Source organism: Carcharhinus amblyrhynchos, chromosome 29 (genome assembly GCF_965287045.1).
Source record: "Carcharhinus amblyrhynchos chromosome 29, sCarAmb.v2.hapA, whole genome shotgun sequence".
NCBI classification, from domain to species: Eukaryota; Metazoa; Chordata; class Chondrichthyes; order Carcharhiniformes; family Carcharhinidae; genus Carcharhinus; species Carcharhinus amblyrhynchos.
This window is the reverse complement of record NC_137352.1, coordinates 5,720,366-5,742,405: the sequence shown is the minus strand read 5'-3', so window position 1 is coordinate 5,742,405 and position 22,040 is coordinate 5,720,366. Positions and strand designations below refer to the sequence as shown.

Below are 22,040 nucleotides of genomic sequence, written 5' to 3'. Positions count from 1 at the left end.
CACACACACTCCCCTCTCTCTCACACACACACACACACACTCCCCTCTCTCTCTCTCTCACACACACACACTCCCCTCTCTCTCTCTCACACACACTCCCCTCTCTCTCACACACACACACATTCCCCTCTCTCTCACACACACACACTCCCCTCTCTCTCACACACACACACACTCCCCTCTCTCTCTCTCTCACACACACACACTCCCCTCTCTCTCTCTCACACACACTCCCCTCTCTCTCACACACACACACATTCCCCTCTCTCTCACACACACACACTCCCCTCTCTCTCTCTCTCACACACACACACACTCCCCTCTCTCTCTCTCACACACACACACACTCCCCTCTCTCTCTCTCACACACACACACACACATTCCCCTCTCTCTCACACACACACACTCCCCTCTCTCTCACACACACACACTCCCCTCTCTCTCCCTCACACACACACTCCCCTCTCTCTCTCTCACACACACACACACATTCCCCTCTCTCTCACACACACACACTCCCCTCTCTCTCACACACACACACTCCCCTCTCTCTCACACACACACTCCCCTCTCTCTCTCTCTCACACACACACACACTCCCCTCTCTCTCTCACACACACACACTCCCCTCTCTCTCTCACACACACACACTCCCCTCTCTCTCTCACACACACACACACTCCCCTCTCTCTCACACACACACACTCCCCTCTCTCTCTCTCACACACACACACACTCCCCTCTCTCTCTCTCACACACACACACACTCCCCTCTCTCTCTCACACACACACACACACACATTCCCCTCTCTCTCACACACACACACTCCCCTCTCTCTCACACACACACACTCCCCTCTCTCTCACACACACACACACACTCCCCTCTCTCTCCCTCACACACACACTCCCCTCTCTCTCTCTCACACACACACACACATTCCCCTCTCTCTCTCACACACACACACTCCCCTCTCTCTCACACACACACACTCCCCTCTCTCTCACACACACACACTCCCCTCTCTCTCTCTCTCACACACACACACACTCCCCTCTCTCTCTCACACACACACACTCCCCTCTCTCTCTCACACACACACACTCCCCTCTCTCTCTCACACACACACACTCCCCTCTCTCTCTCACACACACACACACACACACACTCCCCTCTCCCTCACAGACACACACACACACACTCCCCTCTCCCTCACACACACACACACACACACTCCCCTCTCTCTTTCTCACACACACACACATACACATTCCTCTCTCTCTCTCACACACACACATACACATTCCTCTCTCTCTCTCACACACACACACACACACACACACACACACACACACTCCCCTCTCTCTCTCACACACACACACTCCCCTCTCTCACACACACACATACACACATTCCCCTCTCTCTCACACACACATTCCCCTCTCTCTCTCACACACACACACACACTCTCTCCTCTCTCTCTCTCTCTCACACACACTCTTGCTGAGTATCCGCCTAGAATCCTTACAGGACAGAAGGAGGCCATTCAGTCCATTGAGTCTACACTGAACACAATCCCACCCAGGCCCTATTCCTGTAACCCCATGTACCCCTGCTAGTCCCCCTAACACTGTCAGGTAAGTTAGCATGGCTAATCAACGCAGCCTGCACATCTTTGGACCGTAAGGGGAAACTGGAGCACCCGGAGGAAACCCATACAAACATGGGGAAAAAGTGCAGGCTCCGTGCAGACAGTGACCCAAGTCGGGAATCGAACCTGGATCCCTAGCAATGTGAGGCAGTAGTGCTAACCACTGTGTCACTCCTATCCCATACTCATAACATTCTTCATAACAACTGACCTCCTCAGTTCTCCTCAGTCAACTTTACTAGTTACATCCTCAAAGAATTCTGATCGATTTGCCAAGCATGGTTTCCCTTTTGTAAATCCATGCTGACTTTGTCTGATTATACCACTGCCTTCCAAATGTGGAGCAGTGAAATCCTTGATAATGGACTCCAGCAATGTCCCCAGTAGCATTGTTAGACTCACTGGTCTACAGTTCCCTGTTTTCTCTCTATCTCCCCTTTATTGAATGGTGGGTTTACATTAGCTGCCCTCCAATCTGCAGGAACACGTCCAGAGTCCAAAGAATTCTGGAAAATAACCACCAATGGATCTACTGATTCCAGGGCCACTTTCTTAAGCAGTCTGTTACTCCACTGTCCGGCCAAATCCACTCTTGTCTTTCTCTGTGGCTTTCAATATTGATTCTGCTGCATATTCCAGCTCATCCAATCAGAGATTGGCTTCCCAGTGCATTGGCTGTTGACAGACTGACTACTGCATCTATTTGATTTGATTTATTATTGTCACATGTACTAACATTCAGTGAAAAGTATTGTTCCATCCACACTATACAGACAAAACATACTGTTTATACAGAAGGAATTGAGAGAGTGCAGAATATCATGTTACAGGGTGTAGGGAAAGATCAACTTAATGCGAGGTAGGTCCATTCAAAAGTTTGACAGCAGCAGGGAAGAAGCTGTCCTTGAGTCAGTTGGTACGTGACCACAGACTTTTGTACCTTTTTTCTGACAGGAGAAGGTGGAAGAGAGAATGTCCGGGGTGCGTGGGGTCCTTAATTATGCTGGCTGCTTTGCCAAGGCAGTGGGAAGCATAGACAGAGACAATGGATGGGAGGGTGGTTTGCGTGATGGATTGAACTACATTCACGACAGTGAATATCAGTGACCAACACAGTGTGAAAACTGCCTTTGATTGGACAAGCTGGAAGGACAACAGGTTTTCAAATTTGATGGAACTTCCGGGTACTGTGGAGCCAATTTGGGAACAATTGCTTTAACCAATTTCCACTAAAGCAAACAGTGTTTTGCACGAGGTGACACTGAGAAGTTCATTTCTTTTAACTCATTCCAGGCACCAGGTAGGTTTCTGTTTGGAGATGAAGAAAATTCCAGCTTCTCTTGAAGCCCGCTTCTGCTGCTCTGTAAAGGGCTGGTTCCAAAGTTTTATTACAGCGTTTGACACTTTGAGATCATCATTTCTTCTTTAGTTTCAAAAGGATCTCCCTCCCCCACCCAATCATATTATTAGCTGCGTCTCACTCAGGATTACTTTTGCCCCAGGCTGAAACCCCACAACAAGGACATAAAGTCTAAGCTGCCACTTCCAGTGCAGTAACTCACTCCCGACTCCCAAAACCTGTCCATCATCAAAAGACACAAGTCAGGAGTCTGATGGAATACTCGCTCCTTAGCTGGATGAGTGCAGCTCCAACAACACTCAAGAAGCTTGGTAGGAAGGGAGGTGATGGCCTGGTGGTATTATCGCTTGACTATCAATCCAGAAACACAGCTAATGTTCTGGGGACCCGGGTTCAAATCCCACCACAGCAGATGGTGGAATTTAAGTCAATTTTTAAGAAGTCTGGAATTAAGAATTTACTGATGACCATGAAACCATTGTCGATTGTCTGAAAAACCCATCTGGTTCACTAATGTCCTTTAAGACAGGAAATCTGCTGTCCTTACTTGTTCTGGCCTACAGAGCCACAGCAACTGCCCTCTGAAATGGCCTAGCAAGCCACTCAGTTGTATCAATCGCTAAAAAGTCTCAACAAAGAACTGAAACCGGATGGACCACCTAGGCACCAGAAAAGACAATGGCAAAACAAACTGCCCTGCAAAGTCCTCCTTACTAACATCTGGGGGCTGGTGCCAAAATTAGGAGAGCTGTCTCATCGACTAGTCAAGCAACAACCTGATATAGTCACACTCACAGGATCATACCTTATAGATAACACCACCATTACCATCCCTGGATATGTCCTGTCCCACTGGGTCCAGCAGAGGTGGTAGCACAGTGGTGTACATTCGGGGAGGGGGGTGGGGTGGGGGGGAGTTGCCCTGTTGTCCTTAACATCGACTCCGGACCCGTGAAGTCTCATGGCTTCAGGTTAAACATGGGGCAAGGAAACCTTTAATTCTGGAAAGTATGAAAATAGTAAGTCCCCTGGACTGGGTGGGATTTATCCTAGGATTCTCTGGGAGGCTAGGGAGGAGATTGCAGGGCCTTTGGCTTTGATCTTTAGGTCATCATTGTCTACAGGAATAGTGCCAGAAGATGGGAGAATGGCAAATGTTGTCCCCTTTTTCAAGAAGGGGACTAGATACAATTATAGACCAGTGAGCCTTACTTCTGTAGTGGGCAAAGTTTTGAAAAGGATTATAAGAAATAGGATTTATAATCATCTAGAAAGGAATAATTTGATTAGGGTTAGTCAACATGGTTTTGTGAATGGTAGGTCATGCCTCACAAACCTTATTGAGTTCTTTGAGAAGGTGACCAAAGAGGTAGATGAAGGTAAAGCAGTTGATGCGGTATATATGGATTTCAGTAAAACATTTGATAAAGTTCCCCACGGTACGCTATTGCAGAAAATACGGAGGCATGGGATTGAGGGTGATTTAGCAGTTTGGATCAGAAATTGGCTAGCTGTAAGAAGTCAGAGTGTGGTGGTTGATGGGAAATGTTCATCCTGGAGTTCAGTTACTAGTGGTGTACCACAAGGATCTGTTTTGGGGCCACTGCTGTTCGTAATTTTTATAAATGACCTGGATGATGGCATAGAAGGATGGGTTAGTAAATTTGCAGATGACATCAAAGTCGGTGGAGTTGTGGACAGTGTGGGAGGATGTTGCAGGTTACAGAGGGATATAAATAAGCTGCAGAGCTGGGCTGAGAGGTGGCAAATGGAGTTTAATGCGGAAAAGTGTGAAGTGATTCACTTTGGAAAGAGTAAAAGGAAAACAGAGCACTGGGCTAATGGTAAATTACTTGGTAGAGTGGATAAGCAGAGAGATCTCAGTGTCCATGTGCATAGATCCCTGAAAGTTGGCACCCAGGTCAGTAGTGTTGTTAAGAAGATTGAGTTTTGGAGCCATGAGGTCATGTTGCAGCTATACAAAACTCTGGTACAACCACATTTGGAGTATTGCGTACAGTTCTGGTCGCCGCATTATAGGAAGGATGCGGAAGCATTGGAAAGGATGCAGAGGAGATTTACCAGGATGTTGCCCGGTATGGTGGGAAGGTCTTATGAGGATAGGCTGAGGGACCTGAGGCTGTTTTCGTTAGAGGGAAGAAGGTTAAGAGGTGACTTAATAGAGGCATATAAAATGATCAGAAGATTAGATAGGGTGGACTTTGAGAGCCTTTTTCCTCGAATGGTGATGGCTAGCATGGGGGAACATAGTTTTAAATTGAGGGGTGATAGATATAGGAAGATGTCAGAGATAGGTTCTTTACTCAGAGAGTAGTAAGGGCGTGGAATGCCCTGCCTGGAACAGTAGTGGACTCGCCAACGTTCAGGGCATTTAAATGGTCATTGGATAAACATATGGATGATATTGGAATAGTGTAGGTTAGATGGGCTTTAGATTAGTTTCACAGGCTGGCATAACATCGAGGGCCGAAGGGTCTGTACTGTGCTGTAATGTTCTATGTTTTATGAAACCTCATTACCACATACCATCCTCCTTCCATGTTGAACAACACTTGGAGGAAGCACTGAGGGTGGCAAGGGTATAAAATGTACTCTGGGTGGGGGATTTCAAAAGTGGCTCAGTAGCAGCTCTATTGATCAAGCTGGTCAGTCCTATAACTGCTGGACTGGGTCTGGCACTATCACTGTGCTAAATGGGACAGACTTCAAACCAATCCAGCAACTCAAGTCTGGGCATCCATGAGGCACTGTGGGCCATCAACAGTAGCGGAATTGTACTCCAGCACTATCTGCAATCTCATGGTCCGGCATATCCTCCATTCAACCATTACCATCAAGCCAGGGGATCAACCCTGGTTCAAGGTGGAGTGCAGGAGGGCAATGCCAGGAGCAGTACCAGGCATACCAAAAAATGAGGTGTCAGCCTGGTGAAGCTACAACACAGGATTACTCGCATGCCGAATGGCAAAAACAGCAAGTGATAGATAGAGTGACTTCACAACCAAATGATCAATTCTGAGCTCTGCAGTCCTGCCACATCCAGTCGAGAATGGTGGTGGACAATTAAACAACTCACTGGTGGAGGCTCCACAAATATCCCCATCCTCAATGATGGGGGAGCCCAGCACATCAGTGCAAAAGATAAGGCTGAAGTATTCACAGCAACCTTCAGCCAGAAGTGCCGAGTGGATGATCCATCTCGGCCTCTTCCAGTTGTCCCCAACATCTCAGATACCAAGTCTCCAGCCAATTGAATCCACTCTGCTTGATATCAGGAAACAGTTGGAGGCACTGAATACTGCAAAGGCATTGGGCCCTGATAACATTCCAGCAATAGCACTGAAGACTTGCCACTCTTCTAGCCAAGCTCTTCCAGTACAGTTACAACACTACCCAACAATGTGGAAATTGCCCAGGTATGTCCTGTGCACAAAAAGCAGGACAAATCCAACCAGGCCAATTACCGTGCAATCAGTCCACTCTCAATCATCAATAAAGTGATGGAAGGGGTCATCAACTGTGCTATCCAGCAGCACCTGCTCAGTGATGCCCAGTTTGGGTCTTGCCAGGGTCACTCAGCTCCTGACTTCATGACAGCCTTGTTTCAAACATGGACAGAAGAGTTAAATTCTAGAGGTGAGGTGAGCGACTGCCTTTGACATCAAGGCTGCATTCAACCAAGTGTGGCATCAAGGAGCCCCAGTGAAACTGAGATCAATGGGTGTCAGGGGGCAAACACACTCTGTTGGTTGGAGTCATACCTGGTACAGAGGAAGATGGTTGTGGTTGTGGAGGGTCAGTCATCTCAGGCTAATGCTTAGGGGTCATGTATTCAAATGTGGAAGTGAAATTCAATGAACAAAACTGGTCTTAATGATGGTGACAGTGATAACTATCACAGATTGTTGTAAAAACCCATTTGGGTTCATTGATATCCTTTGGGGAAGGAAATCTTCTGATATGGCTGACTTACTACGCCAGACTTGACTCAACTGTCCTCTGAAAATGATGCTCAGTTCAAGGTAATTACCCTCAAAAGCTGTCCCAGGGTGACCACATCCTGTGAAAGATTAAAGAAGAATTGTTACTATGGTAGATTTAAATGGGGAAGAAATGATACGGGGCTGGCATGGATTAGTTGGGCCGAATGGTCTGTTTCCATGCTGTACGTCCTACATAAATATCAATTTCATCACCCCCTTATCTCCCATCATGGTGACACAGTGGTTAGCACTGCTGTCTCACAGTGTCAGGGGCCTGGGTTCGATTCTGGCCATGGGTGTGGAGTTTGCACATTCTCCCTGTGTCTGCATGGGTTTCCTCTGGGCAGATCGTGCATAGAAAGAGACACAATGACACAGCAACAACGCTACACTGAGCCCTGCTGTCCACCCCTGTCAACATCCTGGGGGTTTCCATTGACCAGATTCTGAACTGGACTAGCCAGATAAATACTGTGACTACCACAGTAGGTCAGAGGCTGGGAATCCTGTGGTGAGTAACTCACCACCTGAATCCCCGAAGCCTGTCCACATGGCACAAGTCAGGAACTTGATAAAATACCCTCCGTGTGCTTGGATGAATGAAACTCCAACAACACTCAAGAAGCTCAACACCATGCACGAGGGCACAGTTTTTAGTACTGCTGCCTCTCAGCACCAGGGACTTGGGTTCAATTCCCAGCTCCGGTGATGATCTGTGTGGAGTTTGCACATTTTCCCAGTGTCTGCACGGGTTTCCTCCGGGAGCTCCAGTTTCCTCCCACAGTCTGAAGATGTGCGGTTAGGTGGATTGGCCGTGCTAAATTGGCCTTCTGTGTCAGGAAGACTAGCTAGGGTAAATGCATGGAGTTATGGGGATAGGGCCTTAATGGGATTATGGTCGGTGCATGCTCGATGGGCTGAATGGCCTCCTTCTGTACTATATGATTCTATGGCCATGCTAAATTGTCCCTTAGTGTTCGAAGATGTGTAGGTTGGGGATTGGTGAAGTAAATGCATGGGGTTACAGGGTGGACCCGGGTGAGATGCTGAGTCTGGTGCAGGCTCGATGGGCTGAATGGCCTCCTTCTACACTGTAGGGATTCTATGGTGCTAAGACCATATGGAAAATGGAATGAAAGAATGCAGGAAAAGAGAAAGAAATGATGGATGTACAGACTCTTCCCTAGAAATGGAGAGGTGGGGTGGGGGGCGCGGAATGAACAGAGAGGTGGGCGGAGGGGCAAAATGGAGAGATGGGCAGGGGGTGAAATGGAGGGAGGGGAAAGGAAACTGGAGAGATGGGGGGATGGAGAGGAGAGGGGGGAAAAGGGGAGCTGGGGGTGAAACAGAGAGGTGGGGGGAAATGGAGAGGGGGGGAAATGGAGAGGTGGGAGGGCACGGAATAGTGGTGGGGGGAGTGGAGATGTGGGCGGGGGGAGGGGGTGTAAAGGGGTCTAGCAGTTCAGTTGTGTGAATGGGCACCTTGCTCGCTGTGTAATGAGATGAGCAACAGCTGCGGAGGTCGCTGGCTGTGTCCCTCCCTCCCTCTCCCTGTCACAGTGTCTGGAATGGTCACTCCACCGGCAAGACACCGAGCGAATCCCTGCTAAACAGCCAGGCTGAGAGAGTAATCCCTCTCCCAGTGTATACACACACACACACACACAGAGACAGACAGCCCGTGTTACTCACCACCGTTCAGAGTGTCTCTCCCTCTCTCCAGATTCAGAGGGGACTGTGCAACGAGGTAAGAAATCTTATTTCAATTTAAAAATATCATTTATTAAAGTCATGCAATTGAAAATTGTTAAAAAATAGAAATCGGGGTTTGAGCAGGGTTGAAGTTTGTGGATTTTTCTCTGGATGTATCGGTTTTTGGTAACAGAGAGAGGTTGGTTAATGTATCGCCCTGATTTCTCTGGATCATTTTATTAATGTCACAGTTTAATGTAATGGGAAGGGGGGTTTTGAATAGTTTTATCCTTTTTTTTCCCTTGTGTGTACAAAAAAACAAATTGAATTAGCCTTCGATTCAGCTCAGAATCCCCCCTCCCCTCTCTCTCTCTGCCCTGAAGGGTGGTGCCTACACACGCGGTTGTAAACAAGGTGGGGGGCTCTCTCAGTTTGTGTGGACATGATTTACAGTCAGATGGGGAAATGTACTCATTTGGATCACGTATCCCCCCCCCCCTTCCCCTTTGTTGTTTGTTGTCGGGGGGGGGTGGGGATGCTGGTGAACCCTGTTTGGCAATGTTCCGCCCACCCACCCAGTGTGGACGTGACTGGGCGGTGAGGAGAGATTGTAACTGGCATTGACTTTGCAGAGAGACATGGTCAGAGCCTGGCTAACTCCCGGAGTCTGTACCCCCAGCTTGTCCAGAATGTCTTCCAATTGTATCGATCAATTTGACATTGCAACATCCTCCCCCCAGCACCCCCCTCCTCTCTGTGACAACCTGTTCCTTTTCCGTTATCACCCCTTTCTGCTCTTCCCCCATATTCCTTCTCATCTTTCCATGCTGGGAGATGCTGACGGGTTAATGCGAGATTTACTCTGAAGAATGGTGAAAGGATGGAGGGATTTTTTCCCTTCTGAACGAAGGAATATGACGAGTCAGGAGAAAAAAGTCACGTTCATTGACTGCTACCCCCCGCCCCCCCCCCAGAATAATGTGTGGGTGTGTGTCTCTGTCTGTGTGTGTGTGTGTATTTTACAGTATTTGTCTCTGTTTAGTGAACCAGGGAATTGAATCTATTCCCACACGGATCCCAGTGTCATTGAATGGTCACTGTGTGTGTGTGTGTGTGTCTGTCTGTGTCTCTGTCTGCGTTTCTGTGTGTGTGTGTCTCTGTGTCTCTGTCTGTGTATGTGTGTGTCTCTGTTTAGGGATTCAGGGAATTGAATCTATTCCCACACGGCTCCCAGTGTCATTGGTCAGTGTGTGTGTGTGTCTCTGTTTAGGGATTCAGGGAATTGAATCTTTTCCCACATGGCTCCCAGTGCCATTGAATGGTCAGTGTGTGTGTCTCTGTGTCTGTGTGTGTCTCTGTCTGCGTGTCTGTGTGTGTGTGTCTCTGCGTGTCTGTGTGTGTGTGTGTGTGTGTGTCTCTGTCTGTGTGTGTGTCTCTGTTTAGGGTTTCAGGGAATTGAATCTATTCCCACACGGCTCCCAGTGTCATTGAGTGGTCTGTGTGTGTGTGTGTGTGTGTGTGTCTGTTTAGGGATTCAGGGAATTGAATCTATTCCCACAGTGGGTTCCCAGTGCCATTGAATAGCCCCATGGGGCAGGTTTTGTCCAGGGTTTCATGAGTTGACACTCCCCACGTTCAGGGTTTGATTCCATCAGTCTCTGTGAGACTGGCCATGACAGCAGGTAGAGATTTTCACATAATTGTTGCTCGTGGAAATGAGTGAAGATATTTTAGCTGCTATAAAACCATTTTATAATTTTTAATTTAAACAGTTGGTTTTTTTTCTAGATTTTTTTTGAAGGACATTAAGATGTAGTCCAAACACCGAATGGATTTTGTTTGTCGCTCCCCTCGCTCTGTCCTGCCCCCCTCCCACTTCACCCTGCCCCATCTTGTCCTGCACCTAACCCCCCCCACCTCTTCCTCCCTCACCCTCCTCTCCATGCTCACTATTCCTCTCCGTGTCACTGATTTCTGGCTCTGTCTCTGGGTTTGTTTCCCGTGTGGTTGGACCCATGGAACTGGATCATCAACAACAACAACCTACATTTCACATTGAAGACCCAGCAGTGAGAGAGGAAACTTTCTCCTTTCCACTGAGGCTGGAATGGTGACTCAGAACCTCAGAGGGGAAATTGCCTCTGAATCCCATGGCCAGATCATTTTTATGATGCAAGGATTGGTTTTGCCCTTTAGTGCATGATGTGGAATGAGGGAGGGGATGTACCTGGGATTGGACTGGCATCATTCAGTTCCAAAGGGAATTTAAAGCCCACTGAGTTCAGGTTTAAGGCATAAAGTTGGGAGTGATCATGCTGAGACTGCAGGGAGACCGACTAACACAATCCTGTCTGGAATGGACCAAAGTGAAACTCTGACAAGGCCGACCTTCTGCTGATGAGTTGTGGCCATCGCAACTGGCACAGGGAAGGTGGGATTAGGCTAGCATGGACACAATGGGCCAAATGGTTTCCATCTGGGCTGTAGACCTTCCACCATTTCTAAGCAACGGACAAAGAATAGAAATCAATATGCTTCCCTCAATGCTTAACATTAAATAAAAAACTTCATCAAAAAACTCATCATCATAAATAATTCTGCTTGTTCTTGTTGCATTTCAGACATTTACTCTTTACAATTATATTGTGATGAAGGGGCAGTGCTCCAAAAGCTCATGATTCCAAACAAACCTGTTGGACTTTAAGCTGGTGTTGTGAGACTTCTTACTGTGTCCACCCCAGTCCGACACCGGCATCTCCACATCTTTGTGTCACTTGGCAGTGTTGTAATTGGTACCCAGGTGATGATCAGCATGCCTTTCGAACGCTTTAATCTGATTAACTGAGTTCTCACTAGCAGCTATCAATCCTCCACAACTATTGGCTTGTGTTCAATAATCCTGGTGTGTTTTTTGCTCTAGACATCTCTCTTTACACCCAGGTCAAACTGTTATTTAAAGCAATTATTTGGAAACGCTTAGTGTTTCCGTGCCAGCTTGTGAAGATAGCTGAATAATATTTCAGAGTTACACTGAGCCAGAGTGCTTCTTATTTTTATTCTTTTACGGGATGTGGACATCGCTGGCTAGACCAGCATCTATTGCCCATCCCTAATTGCCCTTGAGAAGGTGGTAGTCAGCCACCACCTTGAATCGCTGCAGTCCCTGAGGTGCAGGTCCACTCACAGTGCTGTTGGGAGGCAGTTCCAGGGTTTTGACCCAGCGACACCGAGGTTCCAAATAAGGGTGGTATGGGCTTTGGAGGGGAGCTTGCAGGTGGTGATGTGCCCGTGCATCTGCTGCCCTTGTCCTTCTCGGTGGTAGAAGTCATGGATTTGGAAGGAGCCTTGGTGAGTTGCTGCATTGCATCTCAACCAGCACTGCTGTTACTGAGTGTAGACGGTGTAGGGAGTGGCTGTTAGTGGTGGATTGGGTGCTAATCAAGTCGGCTGCTTTGTCATCATAGAATCCCAACAGTGCAGAAAGATGACATTCAGCCCATTGAGTCTGTACTGACTCTCGACAGAGCAGTCCAAACCCAGCCCTGTAACTCCATACACTTACCCTGCTAATCATTGGACCCTAAGGGGCGATTTGATTTATTATTTTCACGTATTAGCATACAGTGAAAAGTGTTGTTCCTTGTGCGCTATACTGACAAAGCATACCATTCATTGAGAAGGAAACGAGAGAGTGCAGAATGTAGTGATACAGCTATAGCTAGGGTGTAGAGAAAGATCAACTTAATGCGAGGCAGGTCCATTCAAAAGTCTGATGGCAACAGGGAAGAAGCTGTTCTTGAGTTGGTTGGTACATGACTTGAGACTTTTGTATCTTTTTCCCGACAAAAGAAGGTGGAAGAGAGAACATCCGGGGTGCGTGGTGTCCTTAATTATCCTGGCTGCTTCGCTGAGACAGCGGGAAGTGTAAACAGAATCGATGAGTGGGAGGCTGGTTTAGCATGGCCGATCCACCTAACCTGTATTGGATTGTGGGAGGAAACTGGAGCACCCGGAGGAAACCCACGCAGACACGGGAGAATGTCTGAGGGGAGTTTGCACGATGACCTAAGGTTGGAATCAAACCCGGATCCCTGGCGCTGTGAGATAGTGGTGCTAATCACTGTGCCACTCTTGGACGGTATTAAGCTTCTTGAGTGTTGTTGTGCACCCATCCAGGCAAGTGGGGAGTATTCCATCACACTCTTGACTTGTGCTTTGTAGATGGTGGACAGGCTTTGGGGAGTCAAGAGGTGAGTTACTCACCACAGGATTCCTAGTCTCTCACCTGCTCTTTTAGCCACTATATTTCAATGGTTTTTGCAGTTCAATTTCAATGGTGGATGTTGATAGGGGTGGAGTGCAGGGTTCAGTGTAGAGGTGCTGCCGTGTCATTCTTTCTCCTCCTCTGCCAGGATCTGCCTGGGTGAGGAATAGACTTGCTCAATGCTGCCTCTATAGGGGATTTGTATACAAACCTATAAAGAGCAGTGGTTCTCATCCAGACCCACAACATGATGACAATACGTTGTTCTAAATTGATGCCTCCCAGATCATCTATTTCACAGGTAACTCCAGTCAAACAGATAAACATAGATCTTCCTCTTCACAGTCCCCAGTGAACTCCCCCAGGACAGGTACAGCACGGGGAAAGATACAGAGTAAAGCTCCCTCTACACTGTCCCCCCATCAAACACTCCCAGGACAGGGGCAGCACAGGGTTAGATAAATGGACATTTCATTCTATCTGACAAATTGCATTAAGGTGACTATCGGTTCCATCTCCACAGGAGTTGTACAGATATGGATTGTGGATGTACAGATATTGATTGTGAAGGGTAGTTCAGGTCAGATGTCAGAAAACATAGCAACTGGATGGGGCTAGCAGGCAGGGCAGATTGGTTTCAGACGGAGCTTGATGAGGAAAAGGTTTGGGATGGAATAATGGAAATATCAATGGATTTGGGCCTCCCATTTCTCCTGTCAAATCCTGTAGCCAATCTGAGCATGCTCGACGATTATAGTTCAATATTTGTCAGAGTTGTGAAGGAGCCCATACCCGCCAAGTAACAACTACCCTTGAGAATGTGGTGGTGTCTTGAACCTAACTCACTCTCTTATAGGTTATTTCAGAGCACAAAGAACAACCCAGCATGGGAAACAGGCCCTTCGGCCCAACGAGCCCACGCCGCTGTTAGGAGACGGCCAATCATAGGCAAATCAGACTGGATAAGGAAGACAGATTTCCTTCTTAAAGGTCACTGATTAAACCAACTGAGATTTCACAGCAGTTTGGTAGTTTTATGGCCACCATTACTGATCTTAGCATTTTACTCAATGTTTATTCAATTATCTGAATTTTAATACTCCAGTTGCCAAGGTTGGATTTAAACTTTTTTCTCCAGATTTTTTGTCCGAGCCTCTGGATTATAGTACTCGTCTAGTCAGAGAATCATTGGGTGGGATTTTACGGCCTCACTCAGACAAGACTGGAAATTCCCGAGGTCAACGGAGACCTCGAGGGTCCATGGCGGGCAAGATGGTAGAGTTCTGGCCTTTATGTCACCAACTGTCTAAATCCATTCAGCCGAGGAGTTTGATCCTTGTTATAAATCTTGGTAGATCAATTTCACCAGTACCTCACATAGCACAGGGATCCAGGTTCGATTCCAGCCTTGGTGACTGTCTGTGCCGAGCTTGCACATTCTCCCCGTGTCTGCATGGGTTTCCTGTGGGAACTCTGGTTTCCTCCCACAGTCCAAAAGATGTTTAGATTGGGTGGATTGGCCATGCTAAATGTGCAGGGTTATGGGGATAGTGCAGGGTGGTGGGCCAAATGTCTTCCTTCTGCACTGACTCTATGATTGGTCTGATCAATAAACTCTAACACTTGTGAGCCATACTCTGTTAGCTGAGAAAGAGTGTGTTTCTTACCAGTTGTCTGATTTGAAATTAGATTCTGGAGTGAAATGGAAAATGATCCCCCTCGTCTCTTCACATTTTATTTAAAGGTATCACATGTGTCACACATTGCTCTATTTTTAGCAGGATCGAGTTCTGGACACTCCGGCTTTCTGTTATTGGTTCAGTGGGAACAAATCTAATGCTTGACAAGACACTTCCCCAAACACCATTGGCAATGGTTTCCTGTAACTTGCTGGTTAGACTGTGGCTGCACCAATCCCTGGCCTCTCTCTCCTTGGCCGTTTGCTAATCATAGAACATTACAGCGCAGTACAGGCCCTTCAGCCCTCGATGGTTTCACAGGTCGGCACAACAATCTAAAGCCCATCTAACCTACACTACTCCAATATCATCCATATGTTTATCCAATGACCATTTAAATGTCCTTGGATAAGTAACTGGCTGTCTCATAGAAGACAGAGGGTGGGGTGGAAGGAAAACTTTCAGACTGGAGGCCAGTTACCAGCGGTGTACCACAGGGATCAGTGCTGGGTCCTCTGCTATTTGTGATTTTTATCAATGACTTGGAAAAGGGGGCTGAAGGGGAGGGTTAGTAAATTTGCTGATGACACCAAGATTGGTGGAGTGGTGGATGAGGTGGAGGGCTCTTGCAGGCTGCAAACAGACATTGATAGGATGCAGAGCTGGGCCAAAAAGTAGCAGATGGAGTTTAACTCTGATAAGTGTGAGGTGATTCATTTTGATAGGACAAACTTAAATGCAGATTACAGGGTCAACAGCAGGGTTCTGAGGAATGTGGAGGAACAGAGAGATCTTGTGGTTCATATCCACAGATCTCTGAAGATTGCCATTCAAGTGGGTAGAACCGTGAAGAAGGCCTTTAGTGTGTTAGCGTTTATTAACAAGGGATTTGAGTTTAAGAGTCATGGGCTAATGCTGCAACTATAACGGATGTTGATGAGACCACATTTGGAATATTGTGATCAGTTCTGGTCACCTCACTATAAGAAGGATGTGGAAGCATTGGAGAGAGTGCAGAGGAGATTAACCAGGATGCTGTCTGGTTTGGAGGGTAGGTCTTATGAGGAAAGGTTGAGGGAGCTGGGGCTTTTCTCTTTAGAGTGGAGGAGGATGAGAGGTGACTTAAGAGGTTTATAAGATGATGAGGGGAATAGATAGAGTGGTCTATTTCCTCAGGTGGATGTAGCTCTTACTAGGGGGCTTAACTATAAGGCTCATGGTTGGAGATATAGGAGGGATGTCCGAGGTAGATTCTTCACTCAGTGAGTGGTTGGGGTGTGGAATGGACTGGCTGCTGTTATAGTGGAGTCGGACGTTTTAGGAACTTTCAAGTGTTTATTGGATAGGCACATGGAGCACAGCAGAATGATAGGGAGTGGGATAGCTTGATCTTGGGTTTGGACATAGCTCAGCACAACATTGAGGGCTGAAGGGCCTGTACTGTGCTGTACTGTTCTATGTTCTATGTTAATGTTGGCGAGTCCACTACTGTTGCAGGTAGGGCATTCCACACTCATACTACTCTGAGAAAAGAACCTACCCCTGACATCTGTCCTATGTCTATCACCCCTCAATTTAAACCTATGTCCCCTTGTGATAGCCATTTCCATTCGAGGAAAAAGGCTCTCACTGTCCACCCTATCTAATCCTATCATCTTATATGCCTCCATTAAGTCACCTCTTAACCTTCTTCTCCCTAACGAAAACAGCCTTAAGTCCCTCAGCCTTTCCTCATAAGACCTTCCCACCATACCAGGCAACATCCTGGTAAATCTCCTCTGCACCCTTTCCAATCCTTCCACATCCTTCCTATAATGCGGCAACCAGAACTATACGCAATACTCCAAGTGTGACTGCTGTATGGAGTTTGGACTGAGAGGACAGCAGAGCACCCGGAGGAAACCCACGCAGACACGGGGAGAATATGCAAACTCCACACAGTGACCCAAGCCAGGAATCAAACCCAGGTTCCTGGTGCTGAGAGGCAGCAGTGCTAACCACTGTGCTGCCCTGCAGTGGGCATGCCTGCTTCTCCTCCCAGTTGTGGATTACCTGCTTGTGAAGCAGGCATGCTCACTGCAATACAGCCAGCCCTGCTGAGGTGGCACTTCCTGCTTCTGCCCTGTACTCAGCTGCCCACCAACCCCAACCAAATTGACCGAGATGGGAAATTCTTGAGTGCAGAGGAGCACAGGAAAGAGTCTGAACCTTCAAACGACAAAGAAATTCAGCATGGTGCAAAGGTGCCCTAACCTTTAGGGCACTAACAAACTATATGGAGTGTGTTTTGTTGATAAGTCTAGAATTAATTCATAACCTTTATGTTTAGTTGAAGAAAATACCTAATTTCCTCAAAAGAGCCGCGTGATTAATATTTTTGAACTTTATTTTTCAAATGAATGTGTTCCCTTATTGCATGGGAGGAAACTTGTTCAGGGATTCTCTGATTTTAATTGTTCCCAGCAGGTTTCCTGGCTTGGTTGCCACACACCTACCTCTGGACCAGAAACTCTGCATTCAAGTCCAATGCTAGGACTTGTTGGCCATTGGAACAAACGTTTATATTAAGGTTCTGGGTTGAGAATCAGCCCAGAAATTCTTCCCCCAGTATCCCTCCAAAAAGGAAAACTAGTTTGGATGTAAAGATATGCTGAACAAAATTGTTCCCCCACTCTCCACTGTGGAATCATCTCCCTAAATCTCTCTCTTTCCCTTAAGAAAGTCCTTCAAACATCTTTTCCCAAAGGTAGGAGAGTCTAAAACTAGAGGGCATAGGTTTAAAGTGCAAGGGGAGAGATACAAAAAGGTCCAGAGGGGCAATTGTTTTACACAGAGGGTGGTGAGTATCTGGAACGAGCTGCCAGAGGTAGTAGTAGAGGCAGGTGTCTTAAAAAGCATGATGTGGAGATGCTGGCTTTGGGCTGTGATGGGCACAGTGAGAAGTCTCACAACACCAGGTTAAAATCCATTAGGTTTGTTTGGAATCATGAGCTTTTGGAGCACTGCCCCTTCATCAGGTGAGTCCTGAAAGAGCAGCGCACTGAAAGTTCATGATTCCAAATAAACCTGTTGAACTTTAACGTGATGTTTTAAAAAGCATTTAGACAATCACATGGGTACAGAAGGATATGGGCCAAAGGGTGGCAATTATGACTAGTTTAATGGTAAAAACTGGATGGCATGGGCAAGTTGGGCTGAAGGGCCTGTTTCCATGCTGGTAACAATGACTCTAAACCAATCAAAGTTTTGACCATCTGCCCTTGTATTGTTTTATGTAGCCAGCCTCTAAATTTGCTTTCTAATGCTCCTACGAGGCACCTATGGATGTTTTATGTTAAGGCTGCTTTATGAGTGCTATTTATTGAAAATATATGTTTGATGTTTCTGCAGTTCCATACTTGGTAAAAGAAGTGTGTAATTGAACCATGCAGATTGTCAATAAATTGAAGCTTCTACCCAACGATGCTGGGTAGAGGCGAGTGTAGCAATTCCAATGTTGGAATGTCTTATAAAGTCAATTTAGGACGGAGAAAAGTGAGGTAATCTTGCCAGTTTATAAATCATGGATGTAACTGCACTTAAAATAGTGTGCACAGTTCTGTTTGCTACTGTACTAAAAGGATATTGCTGTAATTGGAAGGATATTAAAGGGACTGATCAGACTGATTGACAGGATAGTGGGGTTAGATTGTAAGGAGTCATTATAATCAAGGTAGCATTCCAGTTTAGTTCACACCAACAGAGACTGGCGTTCTTACAACAAAAACATGCATTTGTATAACACCCTCAACATAGTAAAATGTTCCGGACTGCCTCACTGGATTTTGATTCTGATTTGATTCATTATTGTCACATGTATCAGTATACAGGATTGTTTCTTGTGCGCTTTACAAACAAAGCATACCGCACATAGAGAAGGAAGGGAGAGGGTGCAGAATGTATTGTTACACTCATAGCTAGGATGTAGAGAAAGATCAACTTAATATAAGTCCATTCAAAAGTCTGATGGCAGCAGGGAAGAAGATGTTCTTGAGACGGTTGGTACGTGATCTCAGACTTTTGTATCTTTTTCCCGACAGAAGGCGGTGGAAGAGAGAATGTCTGGGGTGCGTGAGGTTCTTAATTATGCTGGCTGCTTTCCCGAGGCAGGGGAAGTGTAGACAGTGTTTTATCGAACAAAAATTGAAACAGGACTTTGAGGACGGATAATCAAACTGATTGTCAAAGAGTTAGGTTTGTCCATTCTGATGGAAGGTCATTGACCTTAATCGTGAGCTCTGTTTTTCTCTCTACAGATGCTGACTGACCTGCGGAGTATTTCCAGCATTTTCTGTTTCAGATTTCAAGCATCTTATTTAGCTTTTGTACAAAGCTCTTAAGGAGCTTCTTAAAGGCGGAGAGGGAGACGGAGGAGATTGTAGATTATGGCAAATTGTGCTAAAAGAGCAGAGCTGGAGGGTCGCAGAGATCTCGGAGGGTTACAGAACCGGAGGAGATTACAGAGATGGGGAGGAGGCATGAGACCATGAAGGGCTTTGAAAACAAGGATGAGATTGAAGCAGAAGAGGAAAGTGGAAGTCGCTGAGCCCTGGGATGATGTGAGAATGGGACTTGAGCTGAGTTAGGAAAAGAGCAGTAGAGTTTTGCAGAGATGGGAATCTGGCCTGATCTTTGCCTGAGCTGAGGCGTGAGGTATTCCAAGATATTCTGAGCCCCTGTTACTCAAAATTCAGTAATTCACCACTGAGCCTGGTCTGGGAGTGTCCTCCAGTACATGGCACCGTACACAGCTAAACTCCAGTTCCATTTAAGCTCCCCAGAGATGTGGCTGTGGGGGGAATTGTGTGAGTGTGGTTGTGAAGTAGTGTTTGGTTAACTGGTAATCCCTAATGGAAGGATATTTCTGTTAGCTAATGGTCTGAGGCTAAATAATATTGTGTATCTCTGCCACTTCCCAAAACCTGCTGTAAGACCAGAGTCTGCAGCCAGAGTCTGCAGTGAGACAGATACAAAGCAAGGTGACTCCAATGACACTAAACCCACTCGCACGGAGACACTAAGATAAAATGAGTCAGCAATTCAAACAGTAATTCTTTTTTTTATCGTTTTAATTCTGTATTTGTGAAGGGCAATAAAAATGAATTAATACATGGTTCGGTAATGCTGCAAATTGTCTGGACAGTCAGGGTCTCCTGTTAAAGCATAGACTGTATATAATATTATATATCTCTGTAACCTCTTCCAACCCTACAACACTCCAAGTCTCTGTGCCCTTCCAATTTCTGTCTCTTGCACATCCTTGATTTTAATCGCTTTGCAATTTGTGTCCGTGTCTACAGCTGCTGAATCCCCGCCCCCCTCGGCCTCTCCCCCCCCCCCCCCCCCACACCTTACAGATGCTTCTTGAAGCCTTTGTCTGACCAAGCTTCTGATCATCTGCCCTGTGTATCCAGGTGTGGCCTAGTTTCAAATGATGATCACCCCTGTTGAGCACCTTGGCTGGGTAAGGCTGCTCAGTCCACGTTGTTATTGTAGAATCTTCTCAATAATCTTCCTTCCATTGCAGAGTTGCTTTGGGGTTTTTTTAGAAGTCAGCTTGGCAATGAGTAGCCACACCTACCTCTGAGCCAAGAAATCGTGAATTCCGTTCCCAGTTCAGTGATTTCACAGCAAAATCAAAATATCTGTGCAATGTAATCAGACAATATTCCTCATGGTCAGATTGGCTTGGGCCTTTGTTCAAAGACATTGGTCGTGGACACTCGTCACGGCAAATTGAGGGCAATCACCCAGAAAGTGAGAGACTTTGGATAATTCGTAAATCTTTTGTACCATTTCATTCCTATTCCCTCTCTCCCAATAACGTGGTAATCACAGCAGGTCAGTTATAGAACAAAGAACAAAATCAGCCTGGGAAACAGGCCCTTCGGCCCAACGAGCCCACACTGCCAAATCAACACCGGTCCCCCTCTCCACCCACAACCCCTATCTAATGTTTTATGGCCATCCAGATTGAGGGAATCTGATTTAGGGACAATTTATTCCTGCCAGTCAGCCTAACAGCACATCTTTGGGGTGTGGGAGGAAACTGGAGCACCCGGAGAAAACCCACGCAAGCACGGGGAGAATGCGCAAACTCCCACAGACACCGGCCCAAATCCATGTGTCTGCACAGCAATCAGCGATAGTCACTGAGCTGTCGTCTTGCCCAGTATCTGGTCCAGTTTAGGCACACACTAACAACATGAAGCAATAGGCCAATCTCGAACAACCAAGAGCAGCCCCAGTACGACCCATCGCGTGTATGCCCCTCGTTGGACACGAGGTGGACCGACTTAAAACCTGTGAATCCTTACAGTGGCCCATTGAGCCTACACTGATGACAATCCCAGCCAGGACCAGTCCCTGTAACCCACAATTTTACCCTGCTGATCTCCCTGACACTTGTAAACAATTTAGCATGGTCAATCAACTGAACCCACTCATCTTTTGGACTGTGGGAGGAAGCCGGAGCACCTGGAGGAAACCCACCCAGACACGGGGGCGGGGAGGGCGGAATGTGCAAATACCACACAGAGTGACCTGAGGGCGGAATTGAATCTGGGTCTCTGGCACTGTGGGGCAGCAGTGTTCCTAAAAGAAACTGGACACAGTGGTTAGCATTGCTGCCCCACTGCGCCTGGCACATGGGTTCGCTTCCCAGCTTGGGTCACTGTCTGTGTAGAATTTGCATGTTCTCCCCAAGTCCACGTGGGTTTCCTCTGGGTGCACTGGTTTCTCCCCACAGCCCAAAGATGTACGGATTAGGTGGATTAGCCATGCTAAATTGACCCTAGTGGCAAGAGGATTAAAAGGCTAAATATGTGCGGTTACGGGAATAGCGCCTGGGTAGTTGGTTCAGACTCAATTGTCCGGAATGGCCTCTATAGGGATTCTATGATTCTGCTTCCTCTGGGTGCTCTGTTTTCCTCCCACAGTCCAAAGATGTGCGTGTTAGGTGCATTGGCCATGCTAAATTGCCTCGTACTATTACGGGATGCGTATGTTGGAAGGATTAGCGGGGTAAGTATGTAGGGTTATGGGGAAAAGGCCTGGGTGGGATTGTTGTTGGTGCAGACTAGATGGGCCAAATGGCCTCCTTCTGCACAGTAGGAGTCCTGTGAGAAGTTTGAGCTGTACTCTTTGTTGTTCCCTCAAAGGGTGGTCTATTTTCCCACTCTGTCAACCAGGCAACATGTTTTGCTGTTTTTAACCTGCACTTTATGTCAGATGAGACTGCAAGTACCAATCTTGTGTACGTGTGCAACAGCCAGAGCTGGGTCACAGGCACTGTTCTCATTCTATGGTTTGCTGCTTTGATTTGCTTCAGAACCTGTAGCGCAGGGAAT

At 46.9% G+C, this 22,040-nt stretch overlaps 1 protein-coding gene across 1 annotated transcript in view; it reads left to right on the top strand.

The window, feature by feature from the left end:
- The first annotated feature begins 8,537 nt into the window (after nucleotides 1-8,537).
- The window catches only part of fxyd6 (FXYD domain containing ion transport regulator 6), an 80,679-nt gene continuing 67,176 nt past the window's right edge, over nucleotides 8,538-22,040 (top strand). The window contains exon 1 of the mRNA XM_080214558.1: nucleotides 8,538-8,764. The gene's annotated coding sequence lies outside the window, so the exon portion shown is untranslated. The remainder of the gene's footprint in view (nucleotides 8,765-22,040) is intronic.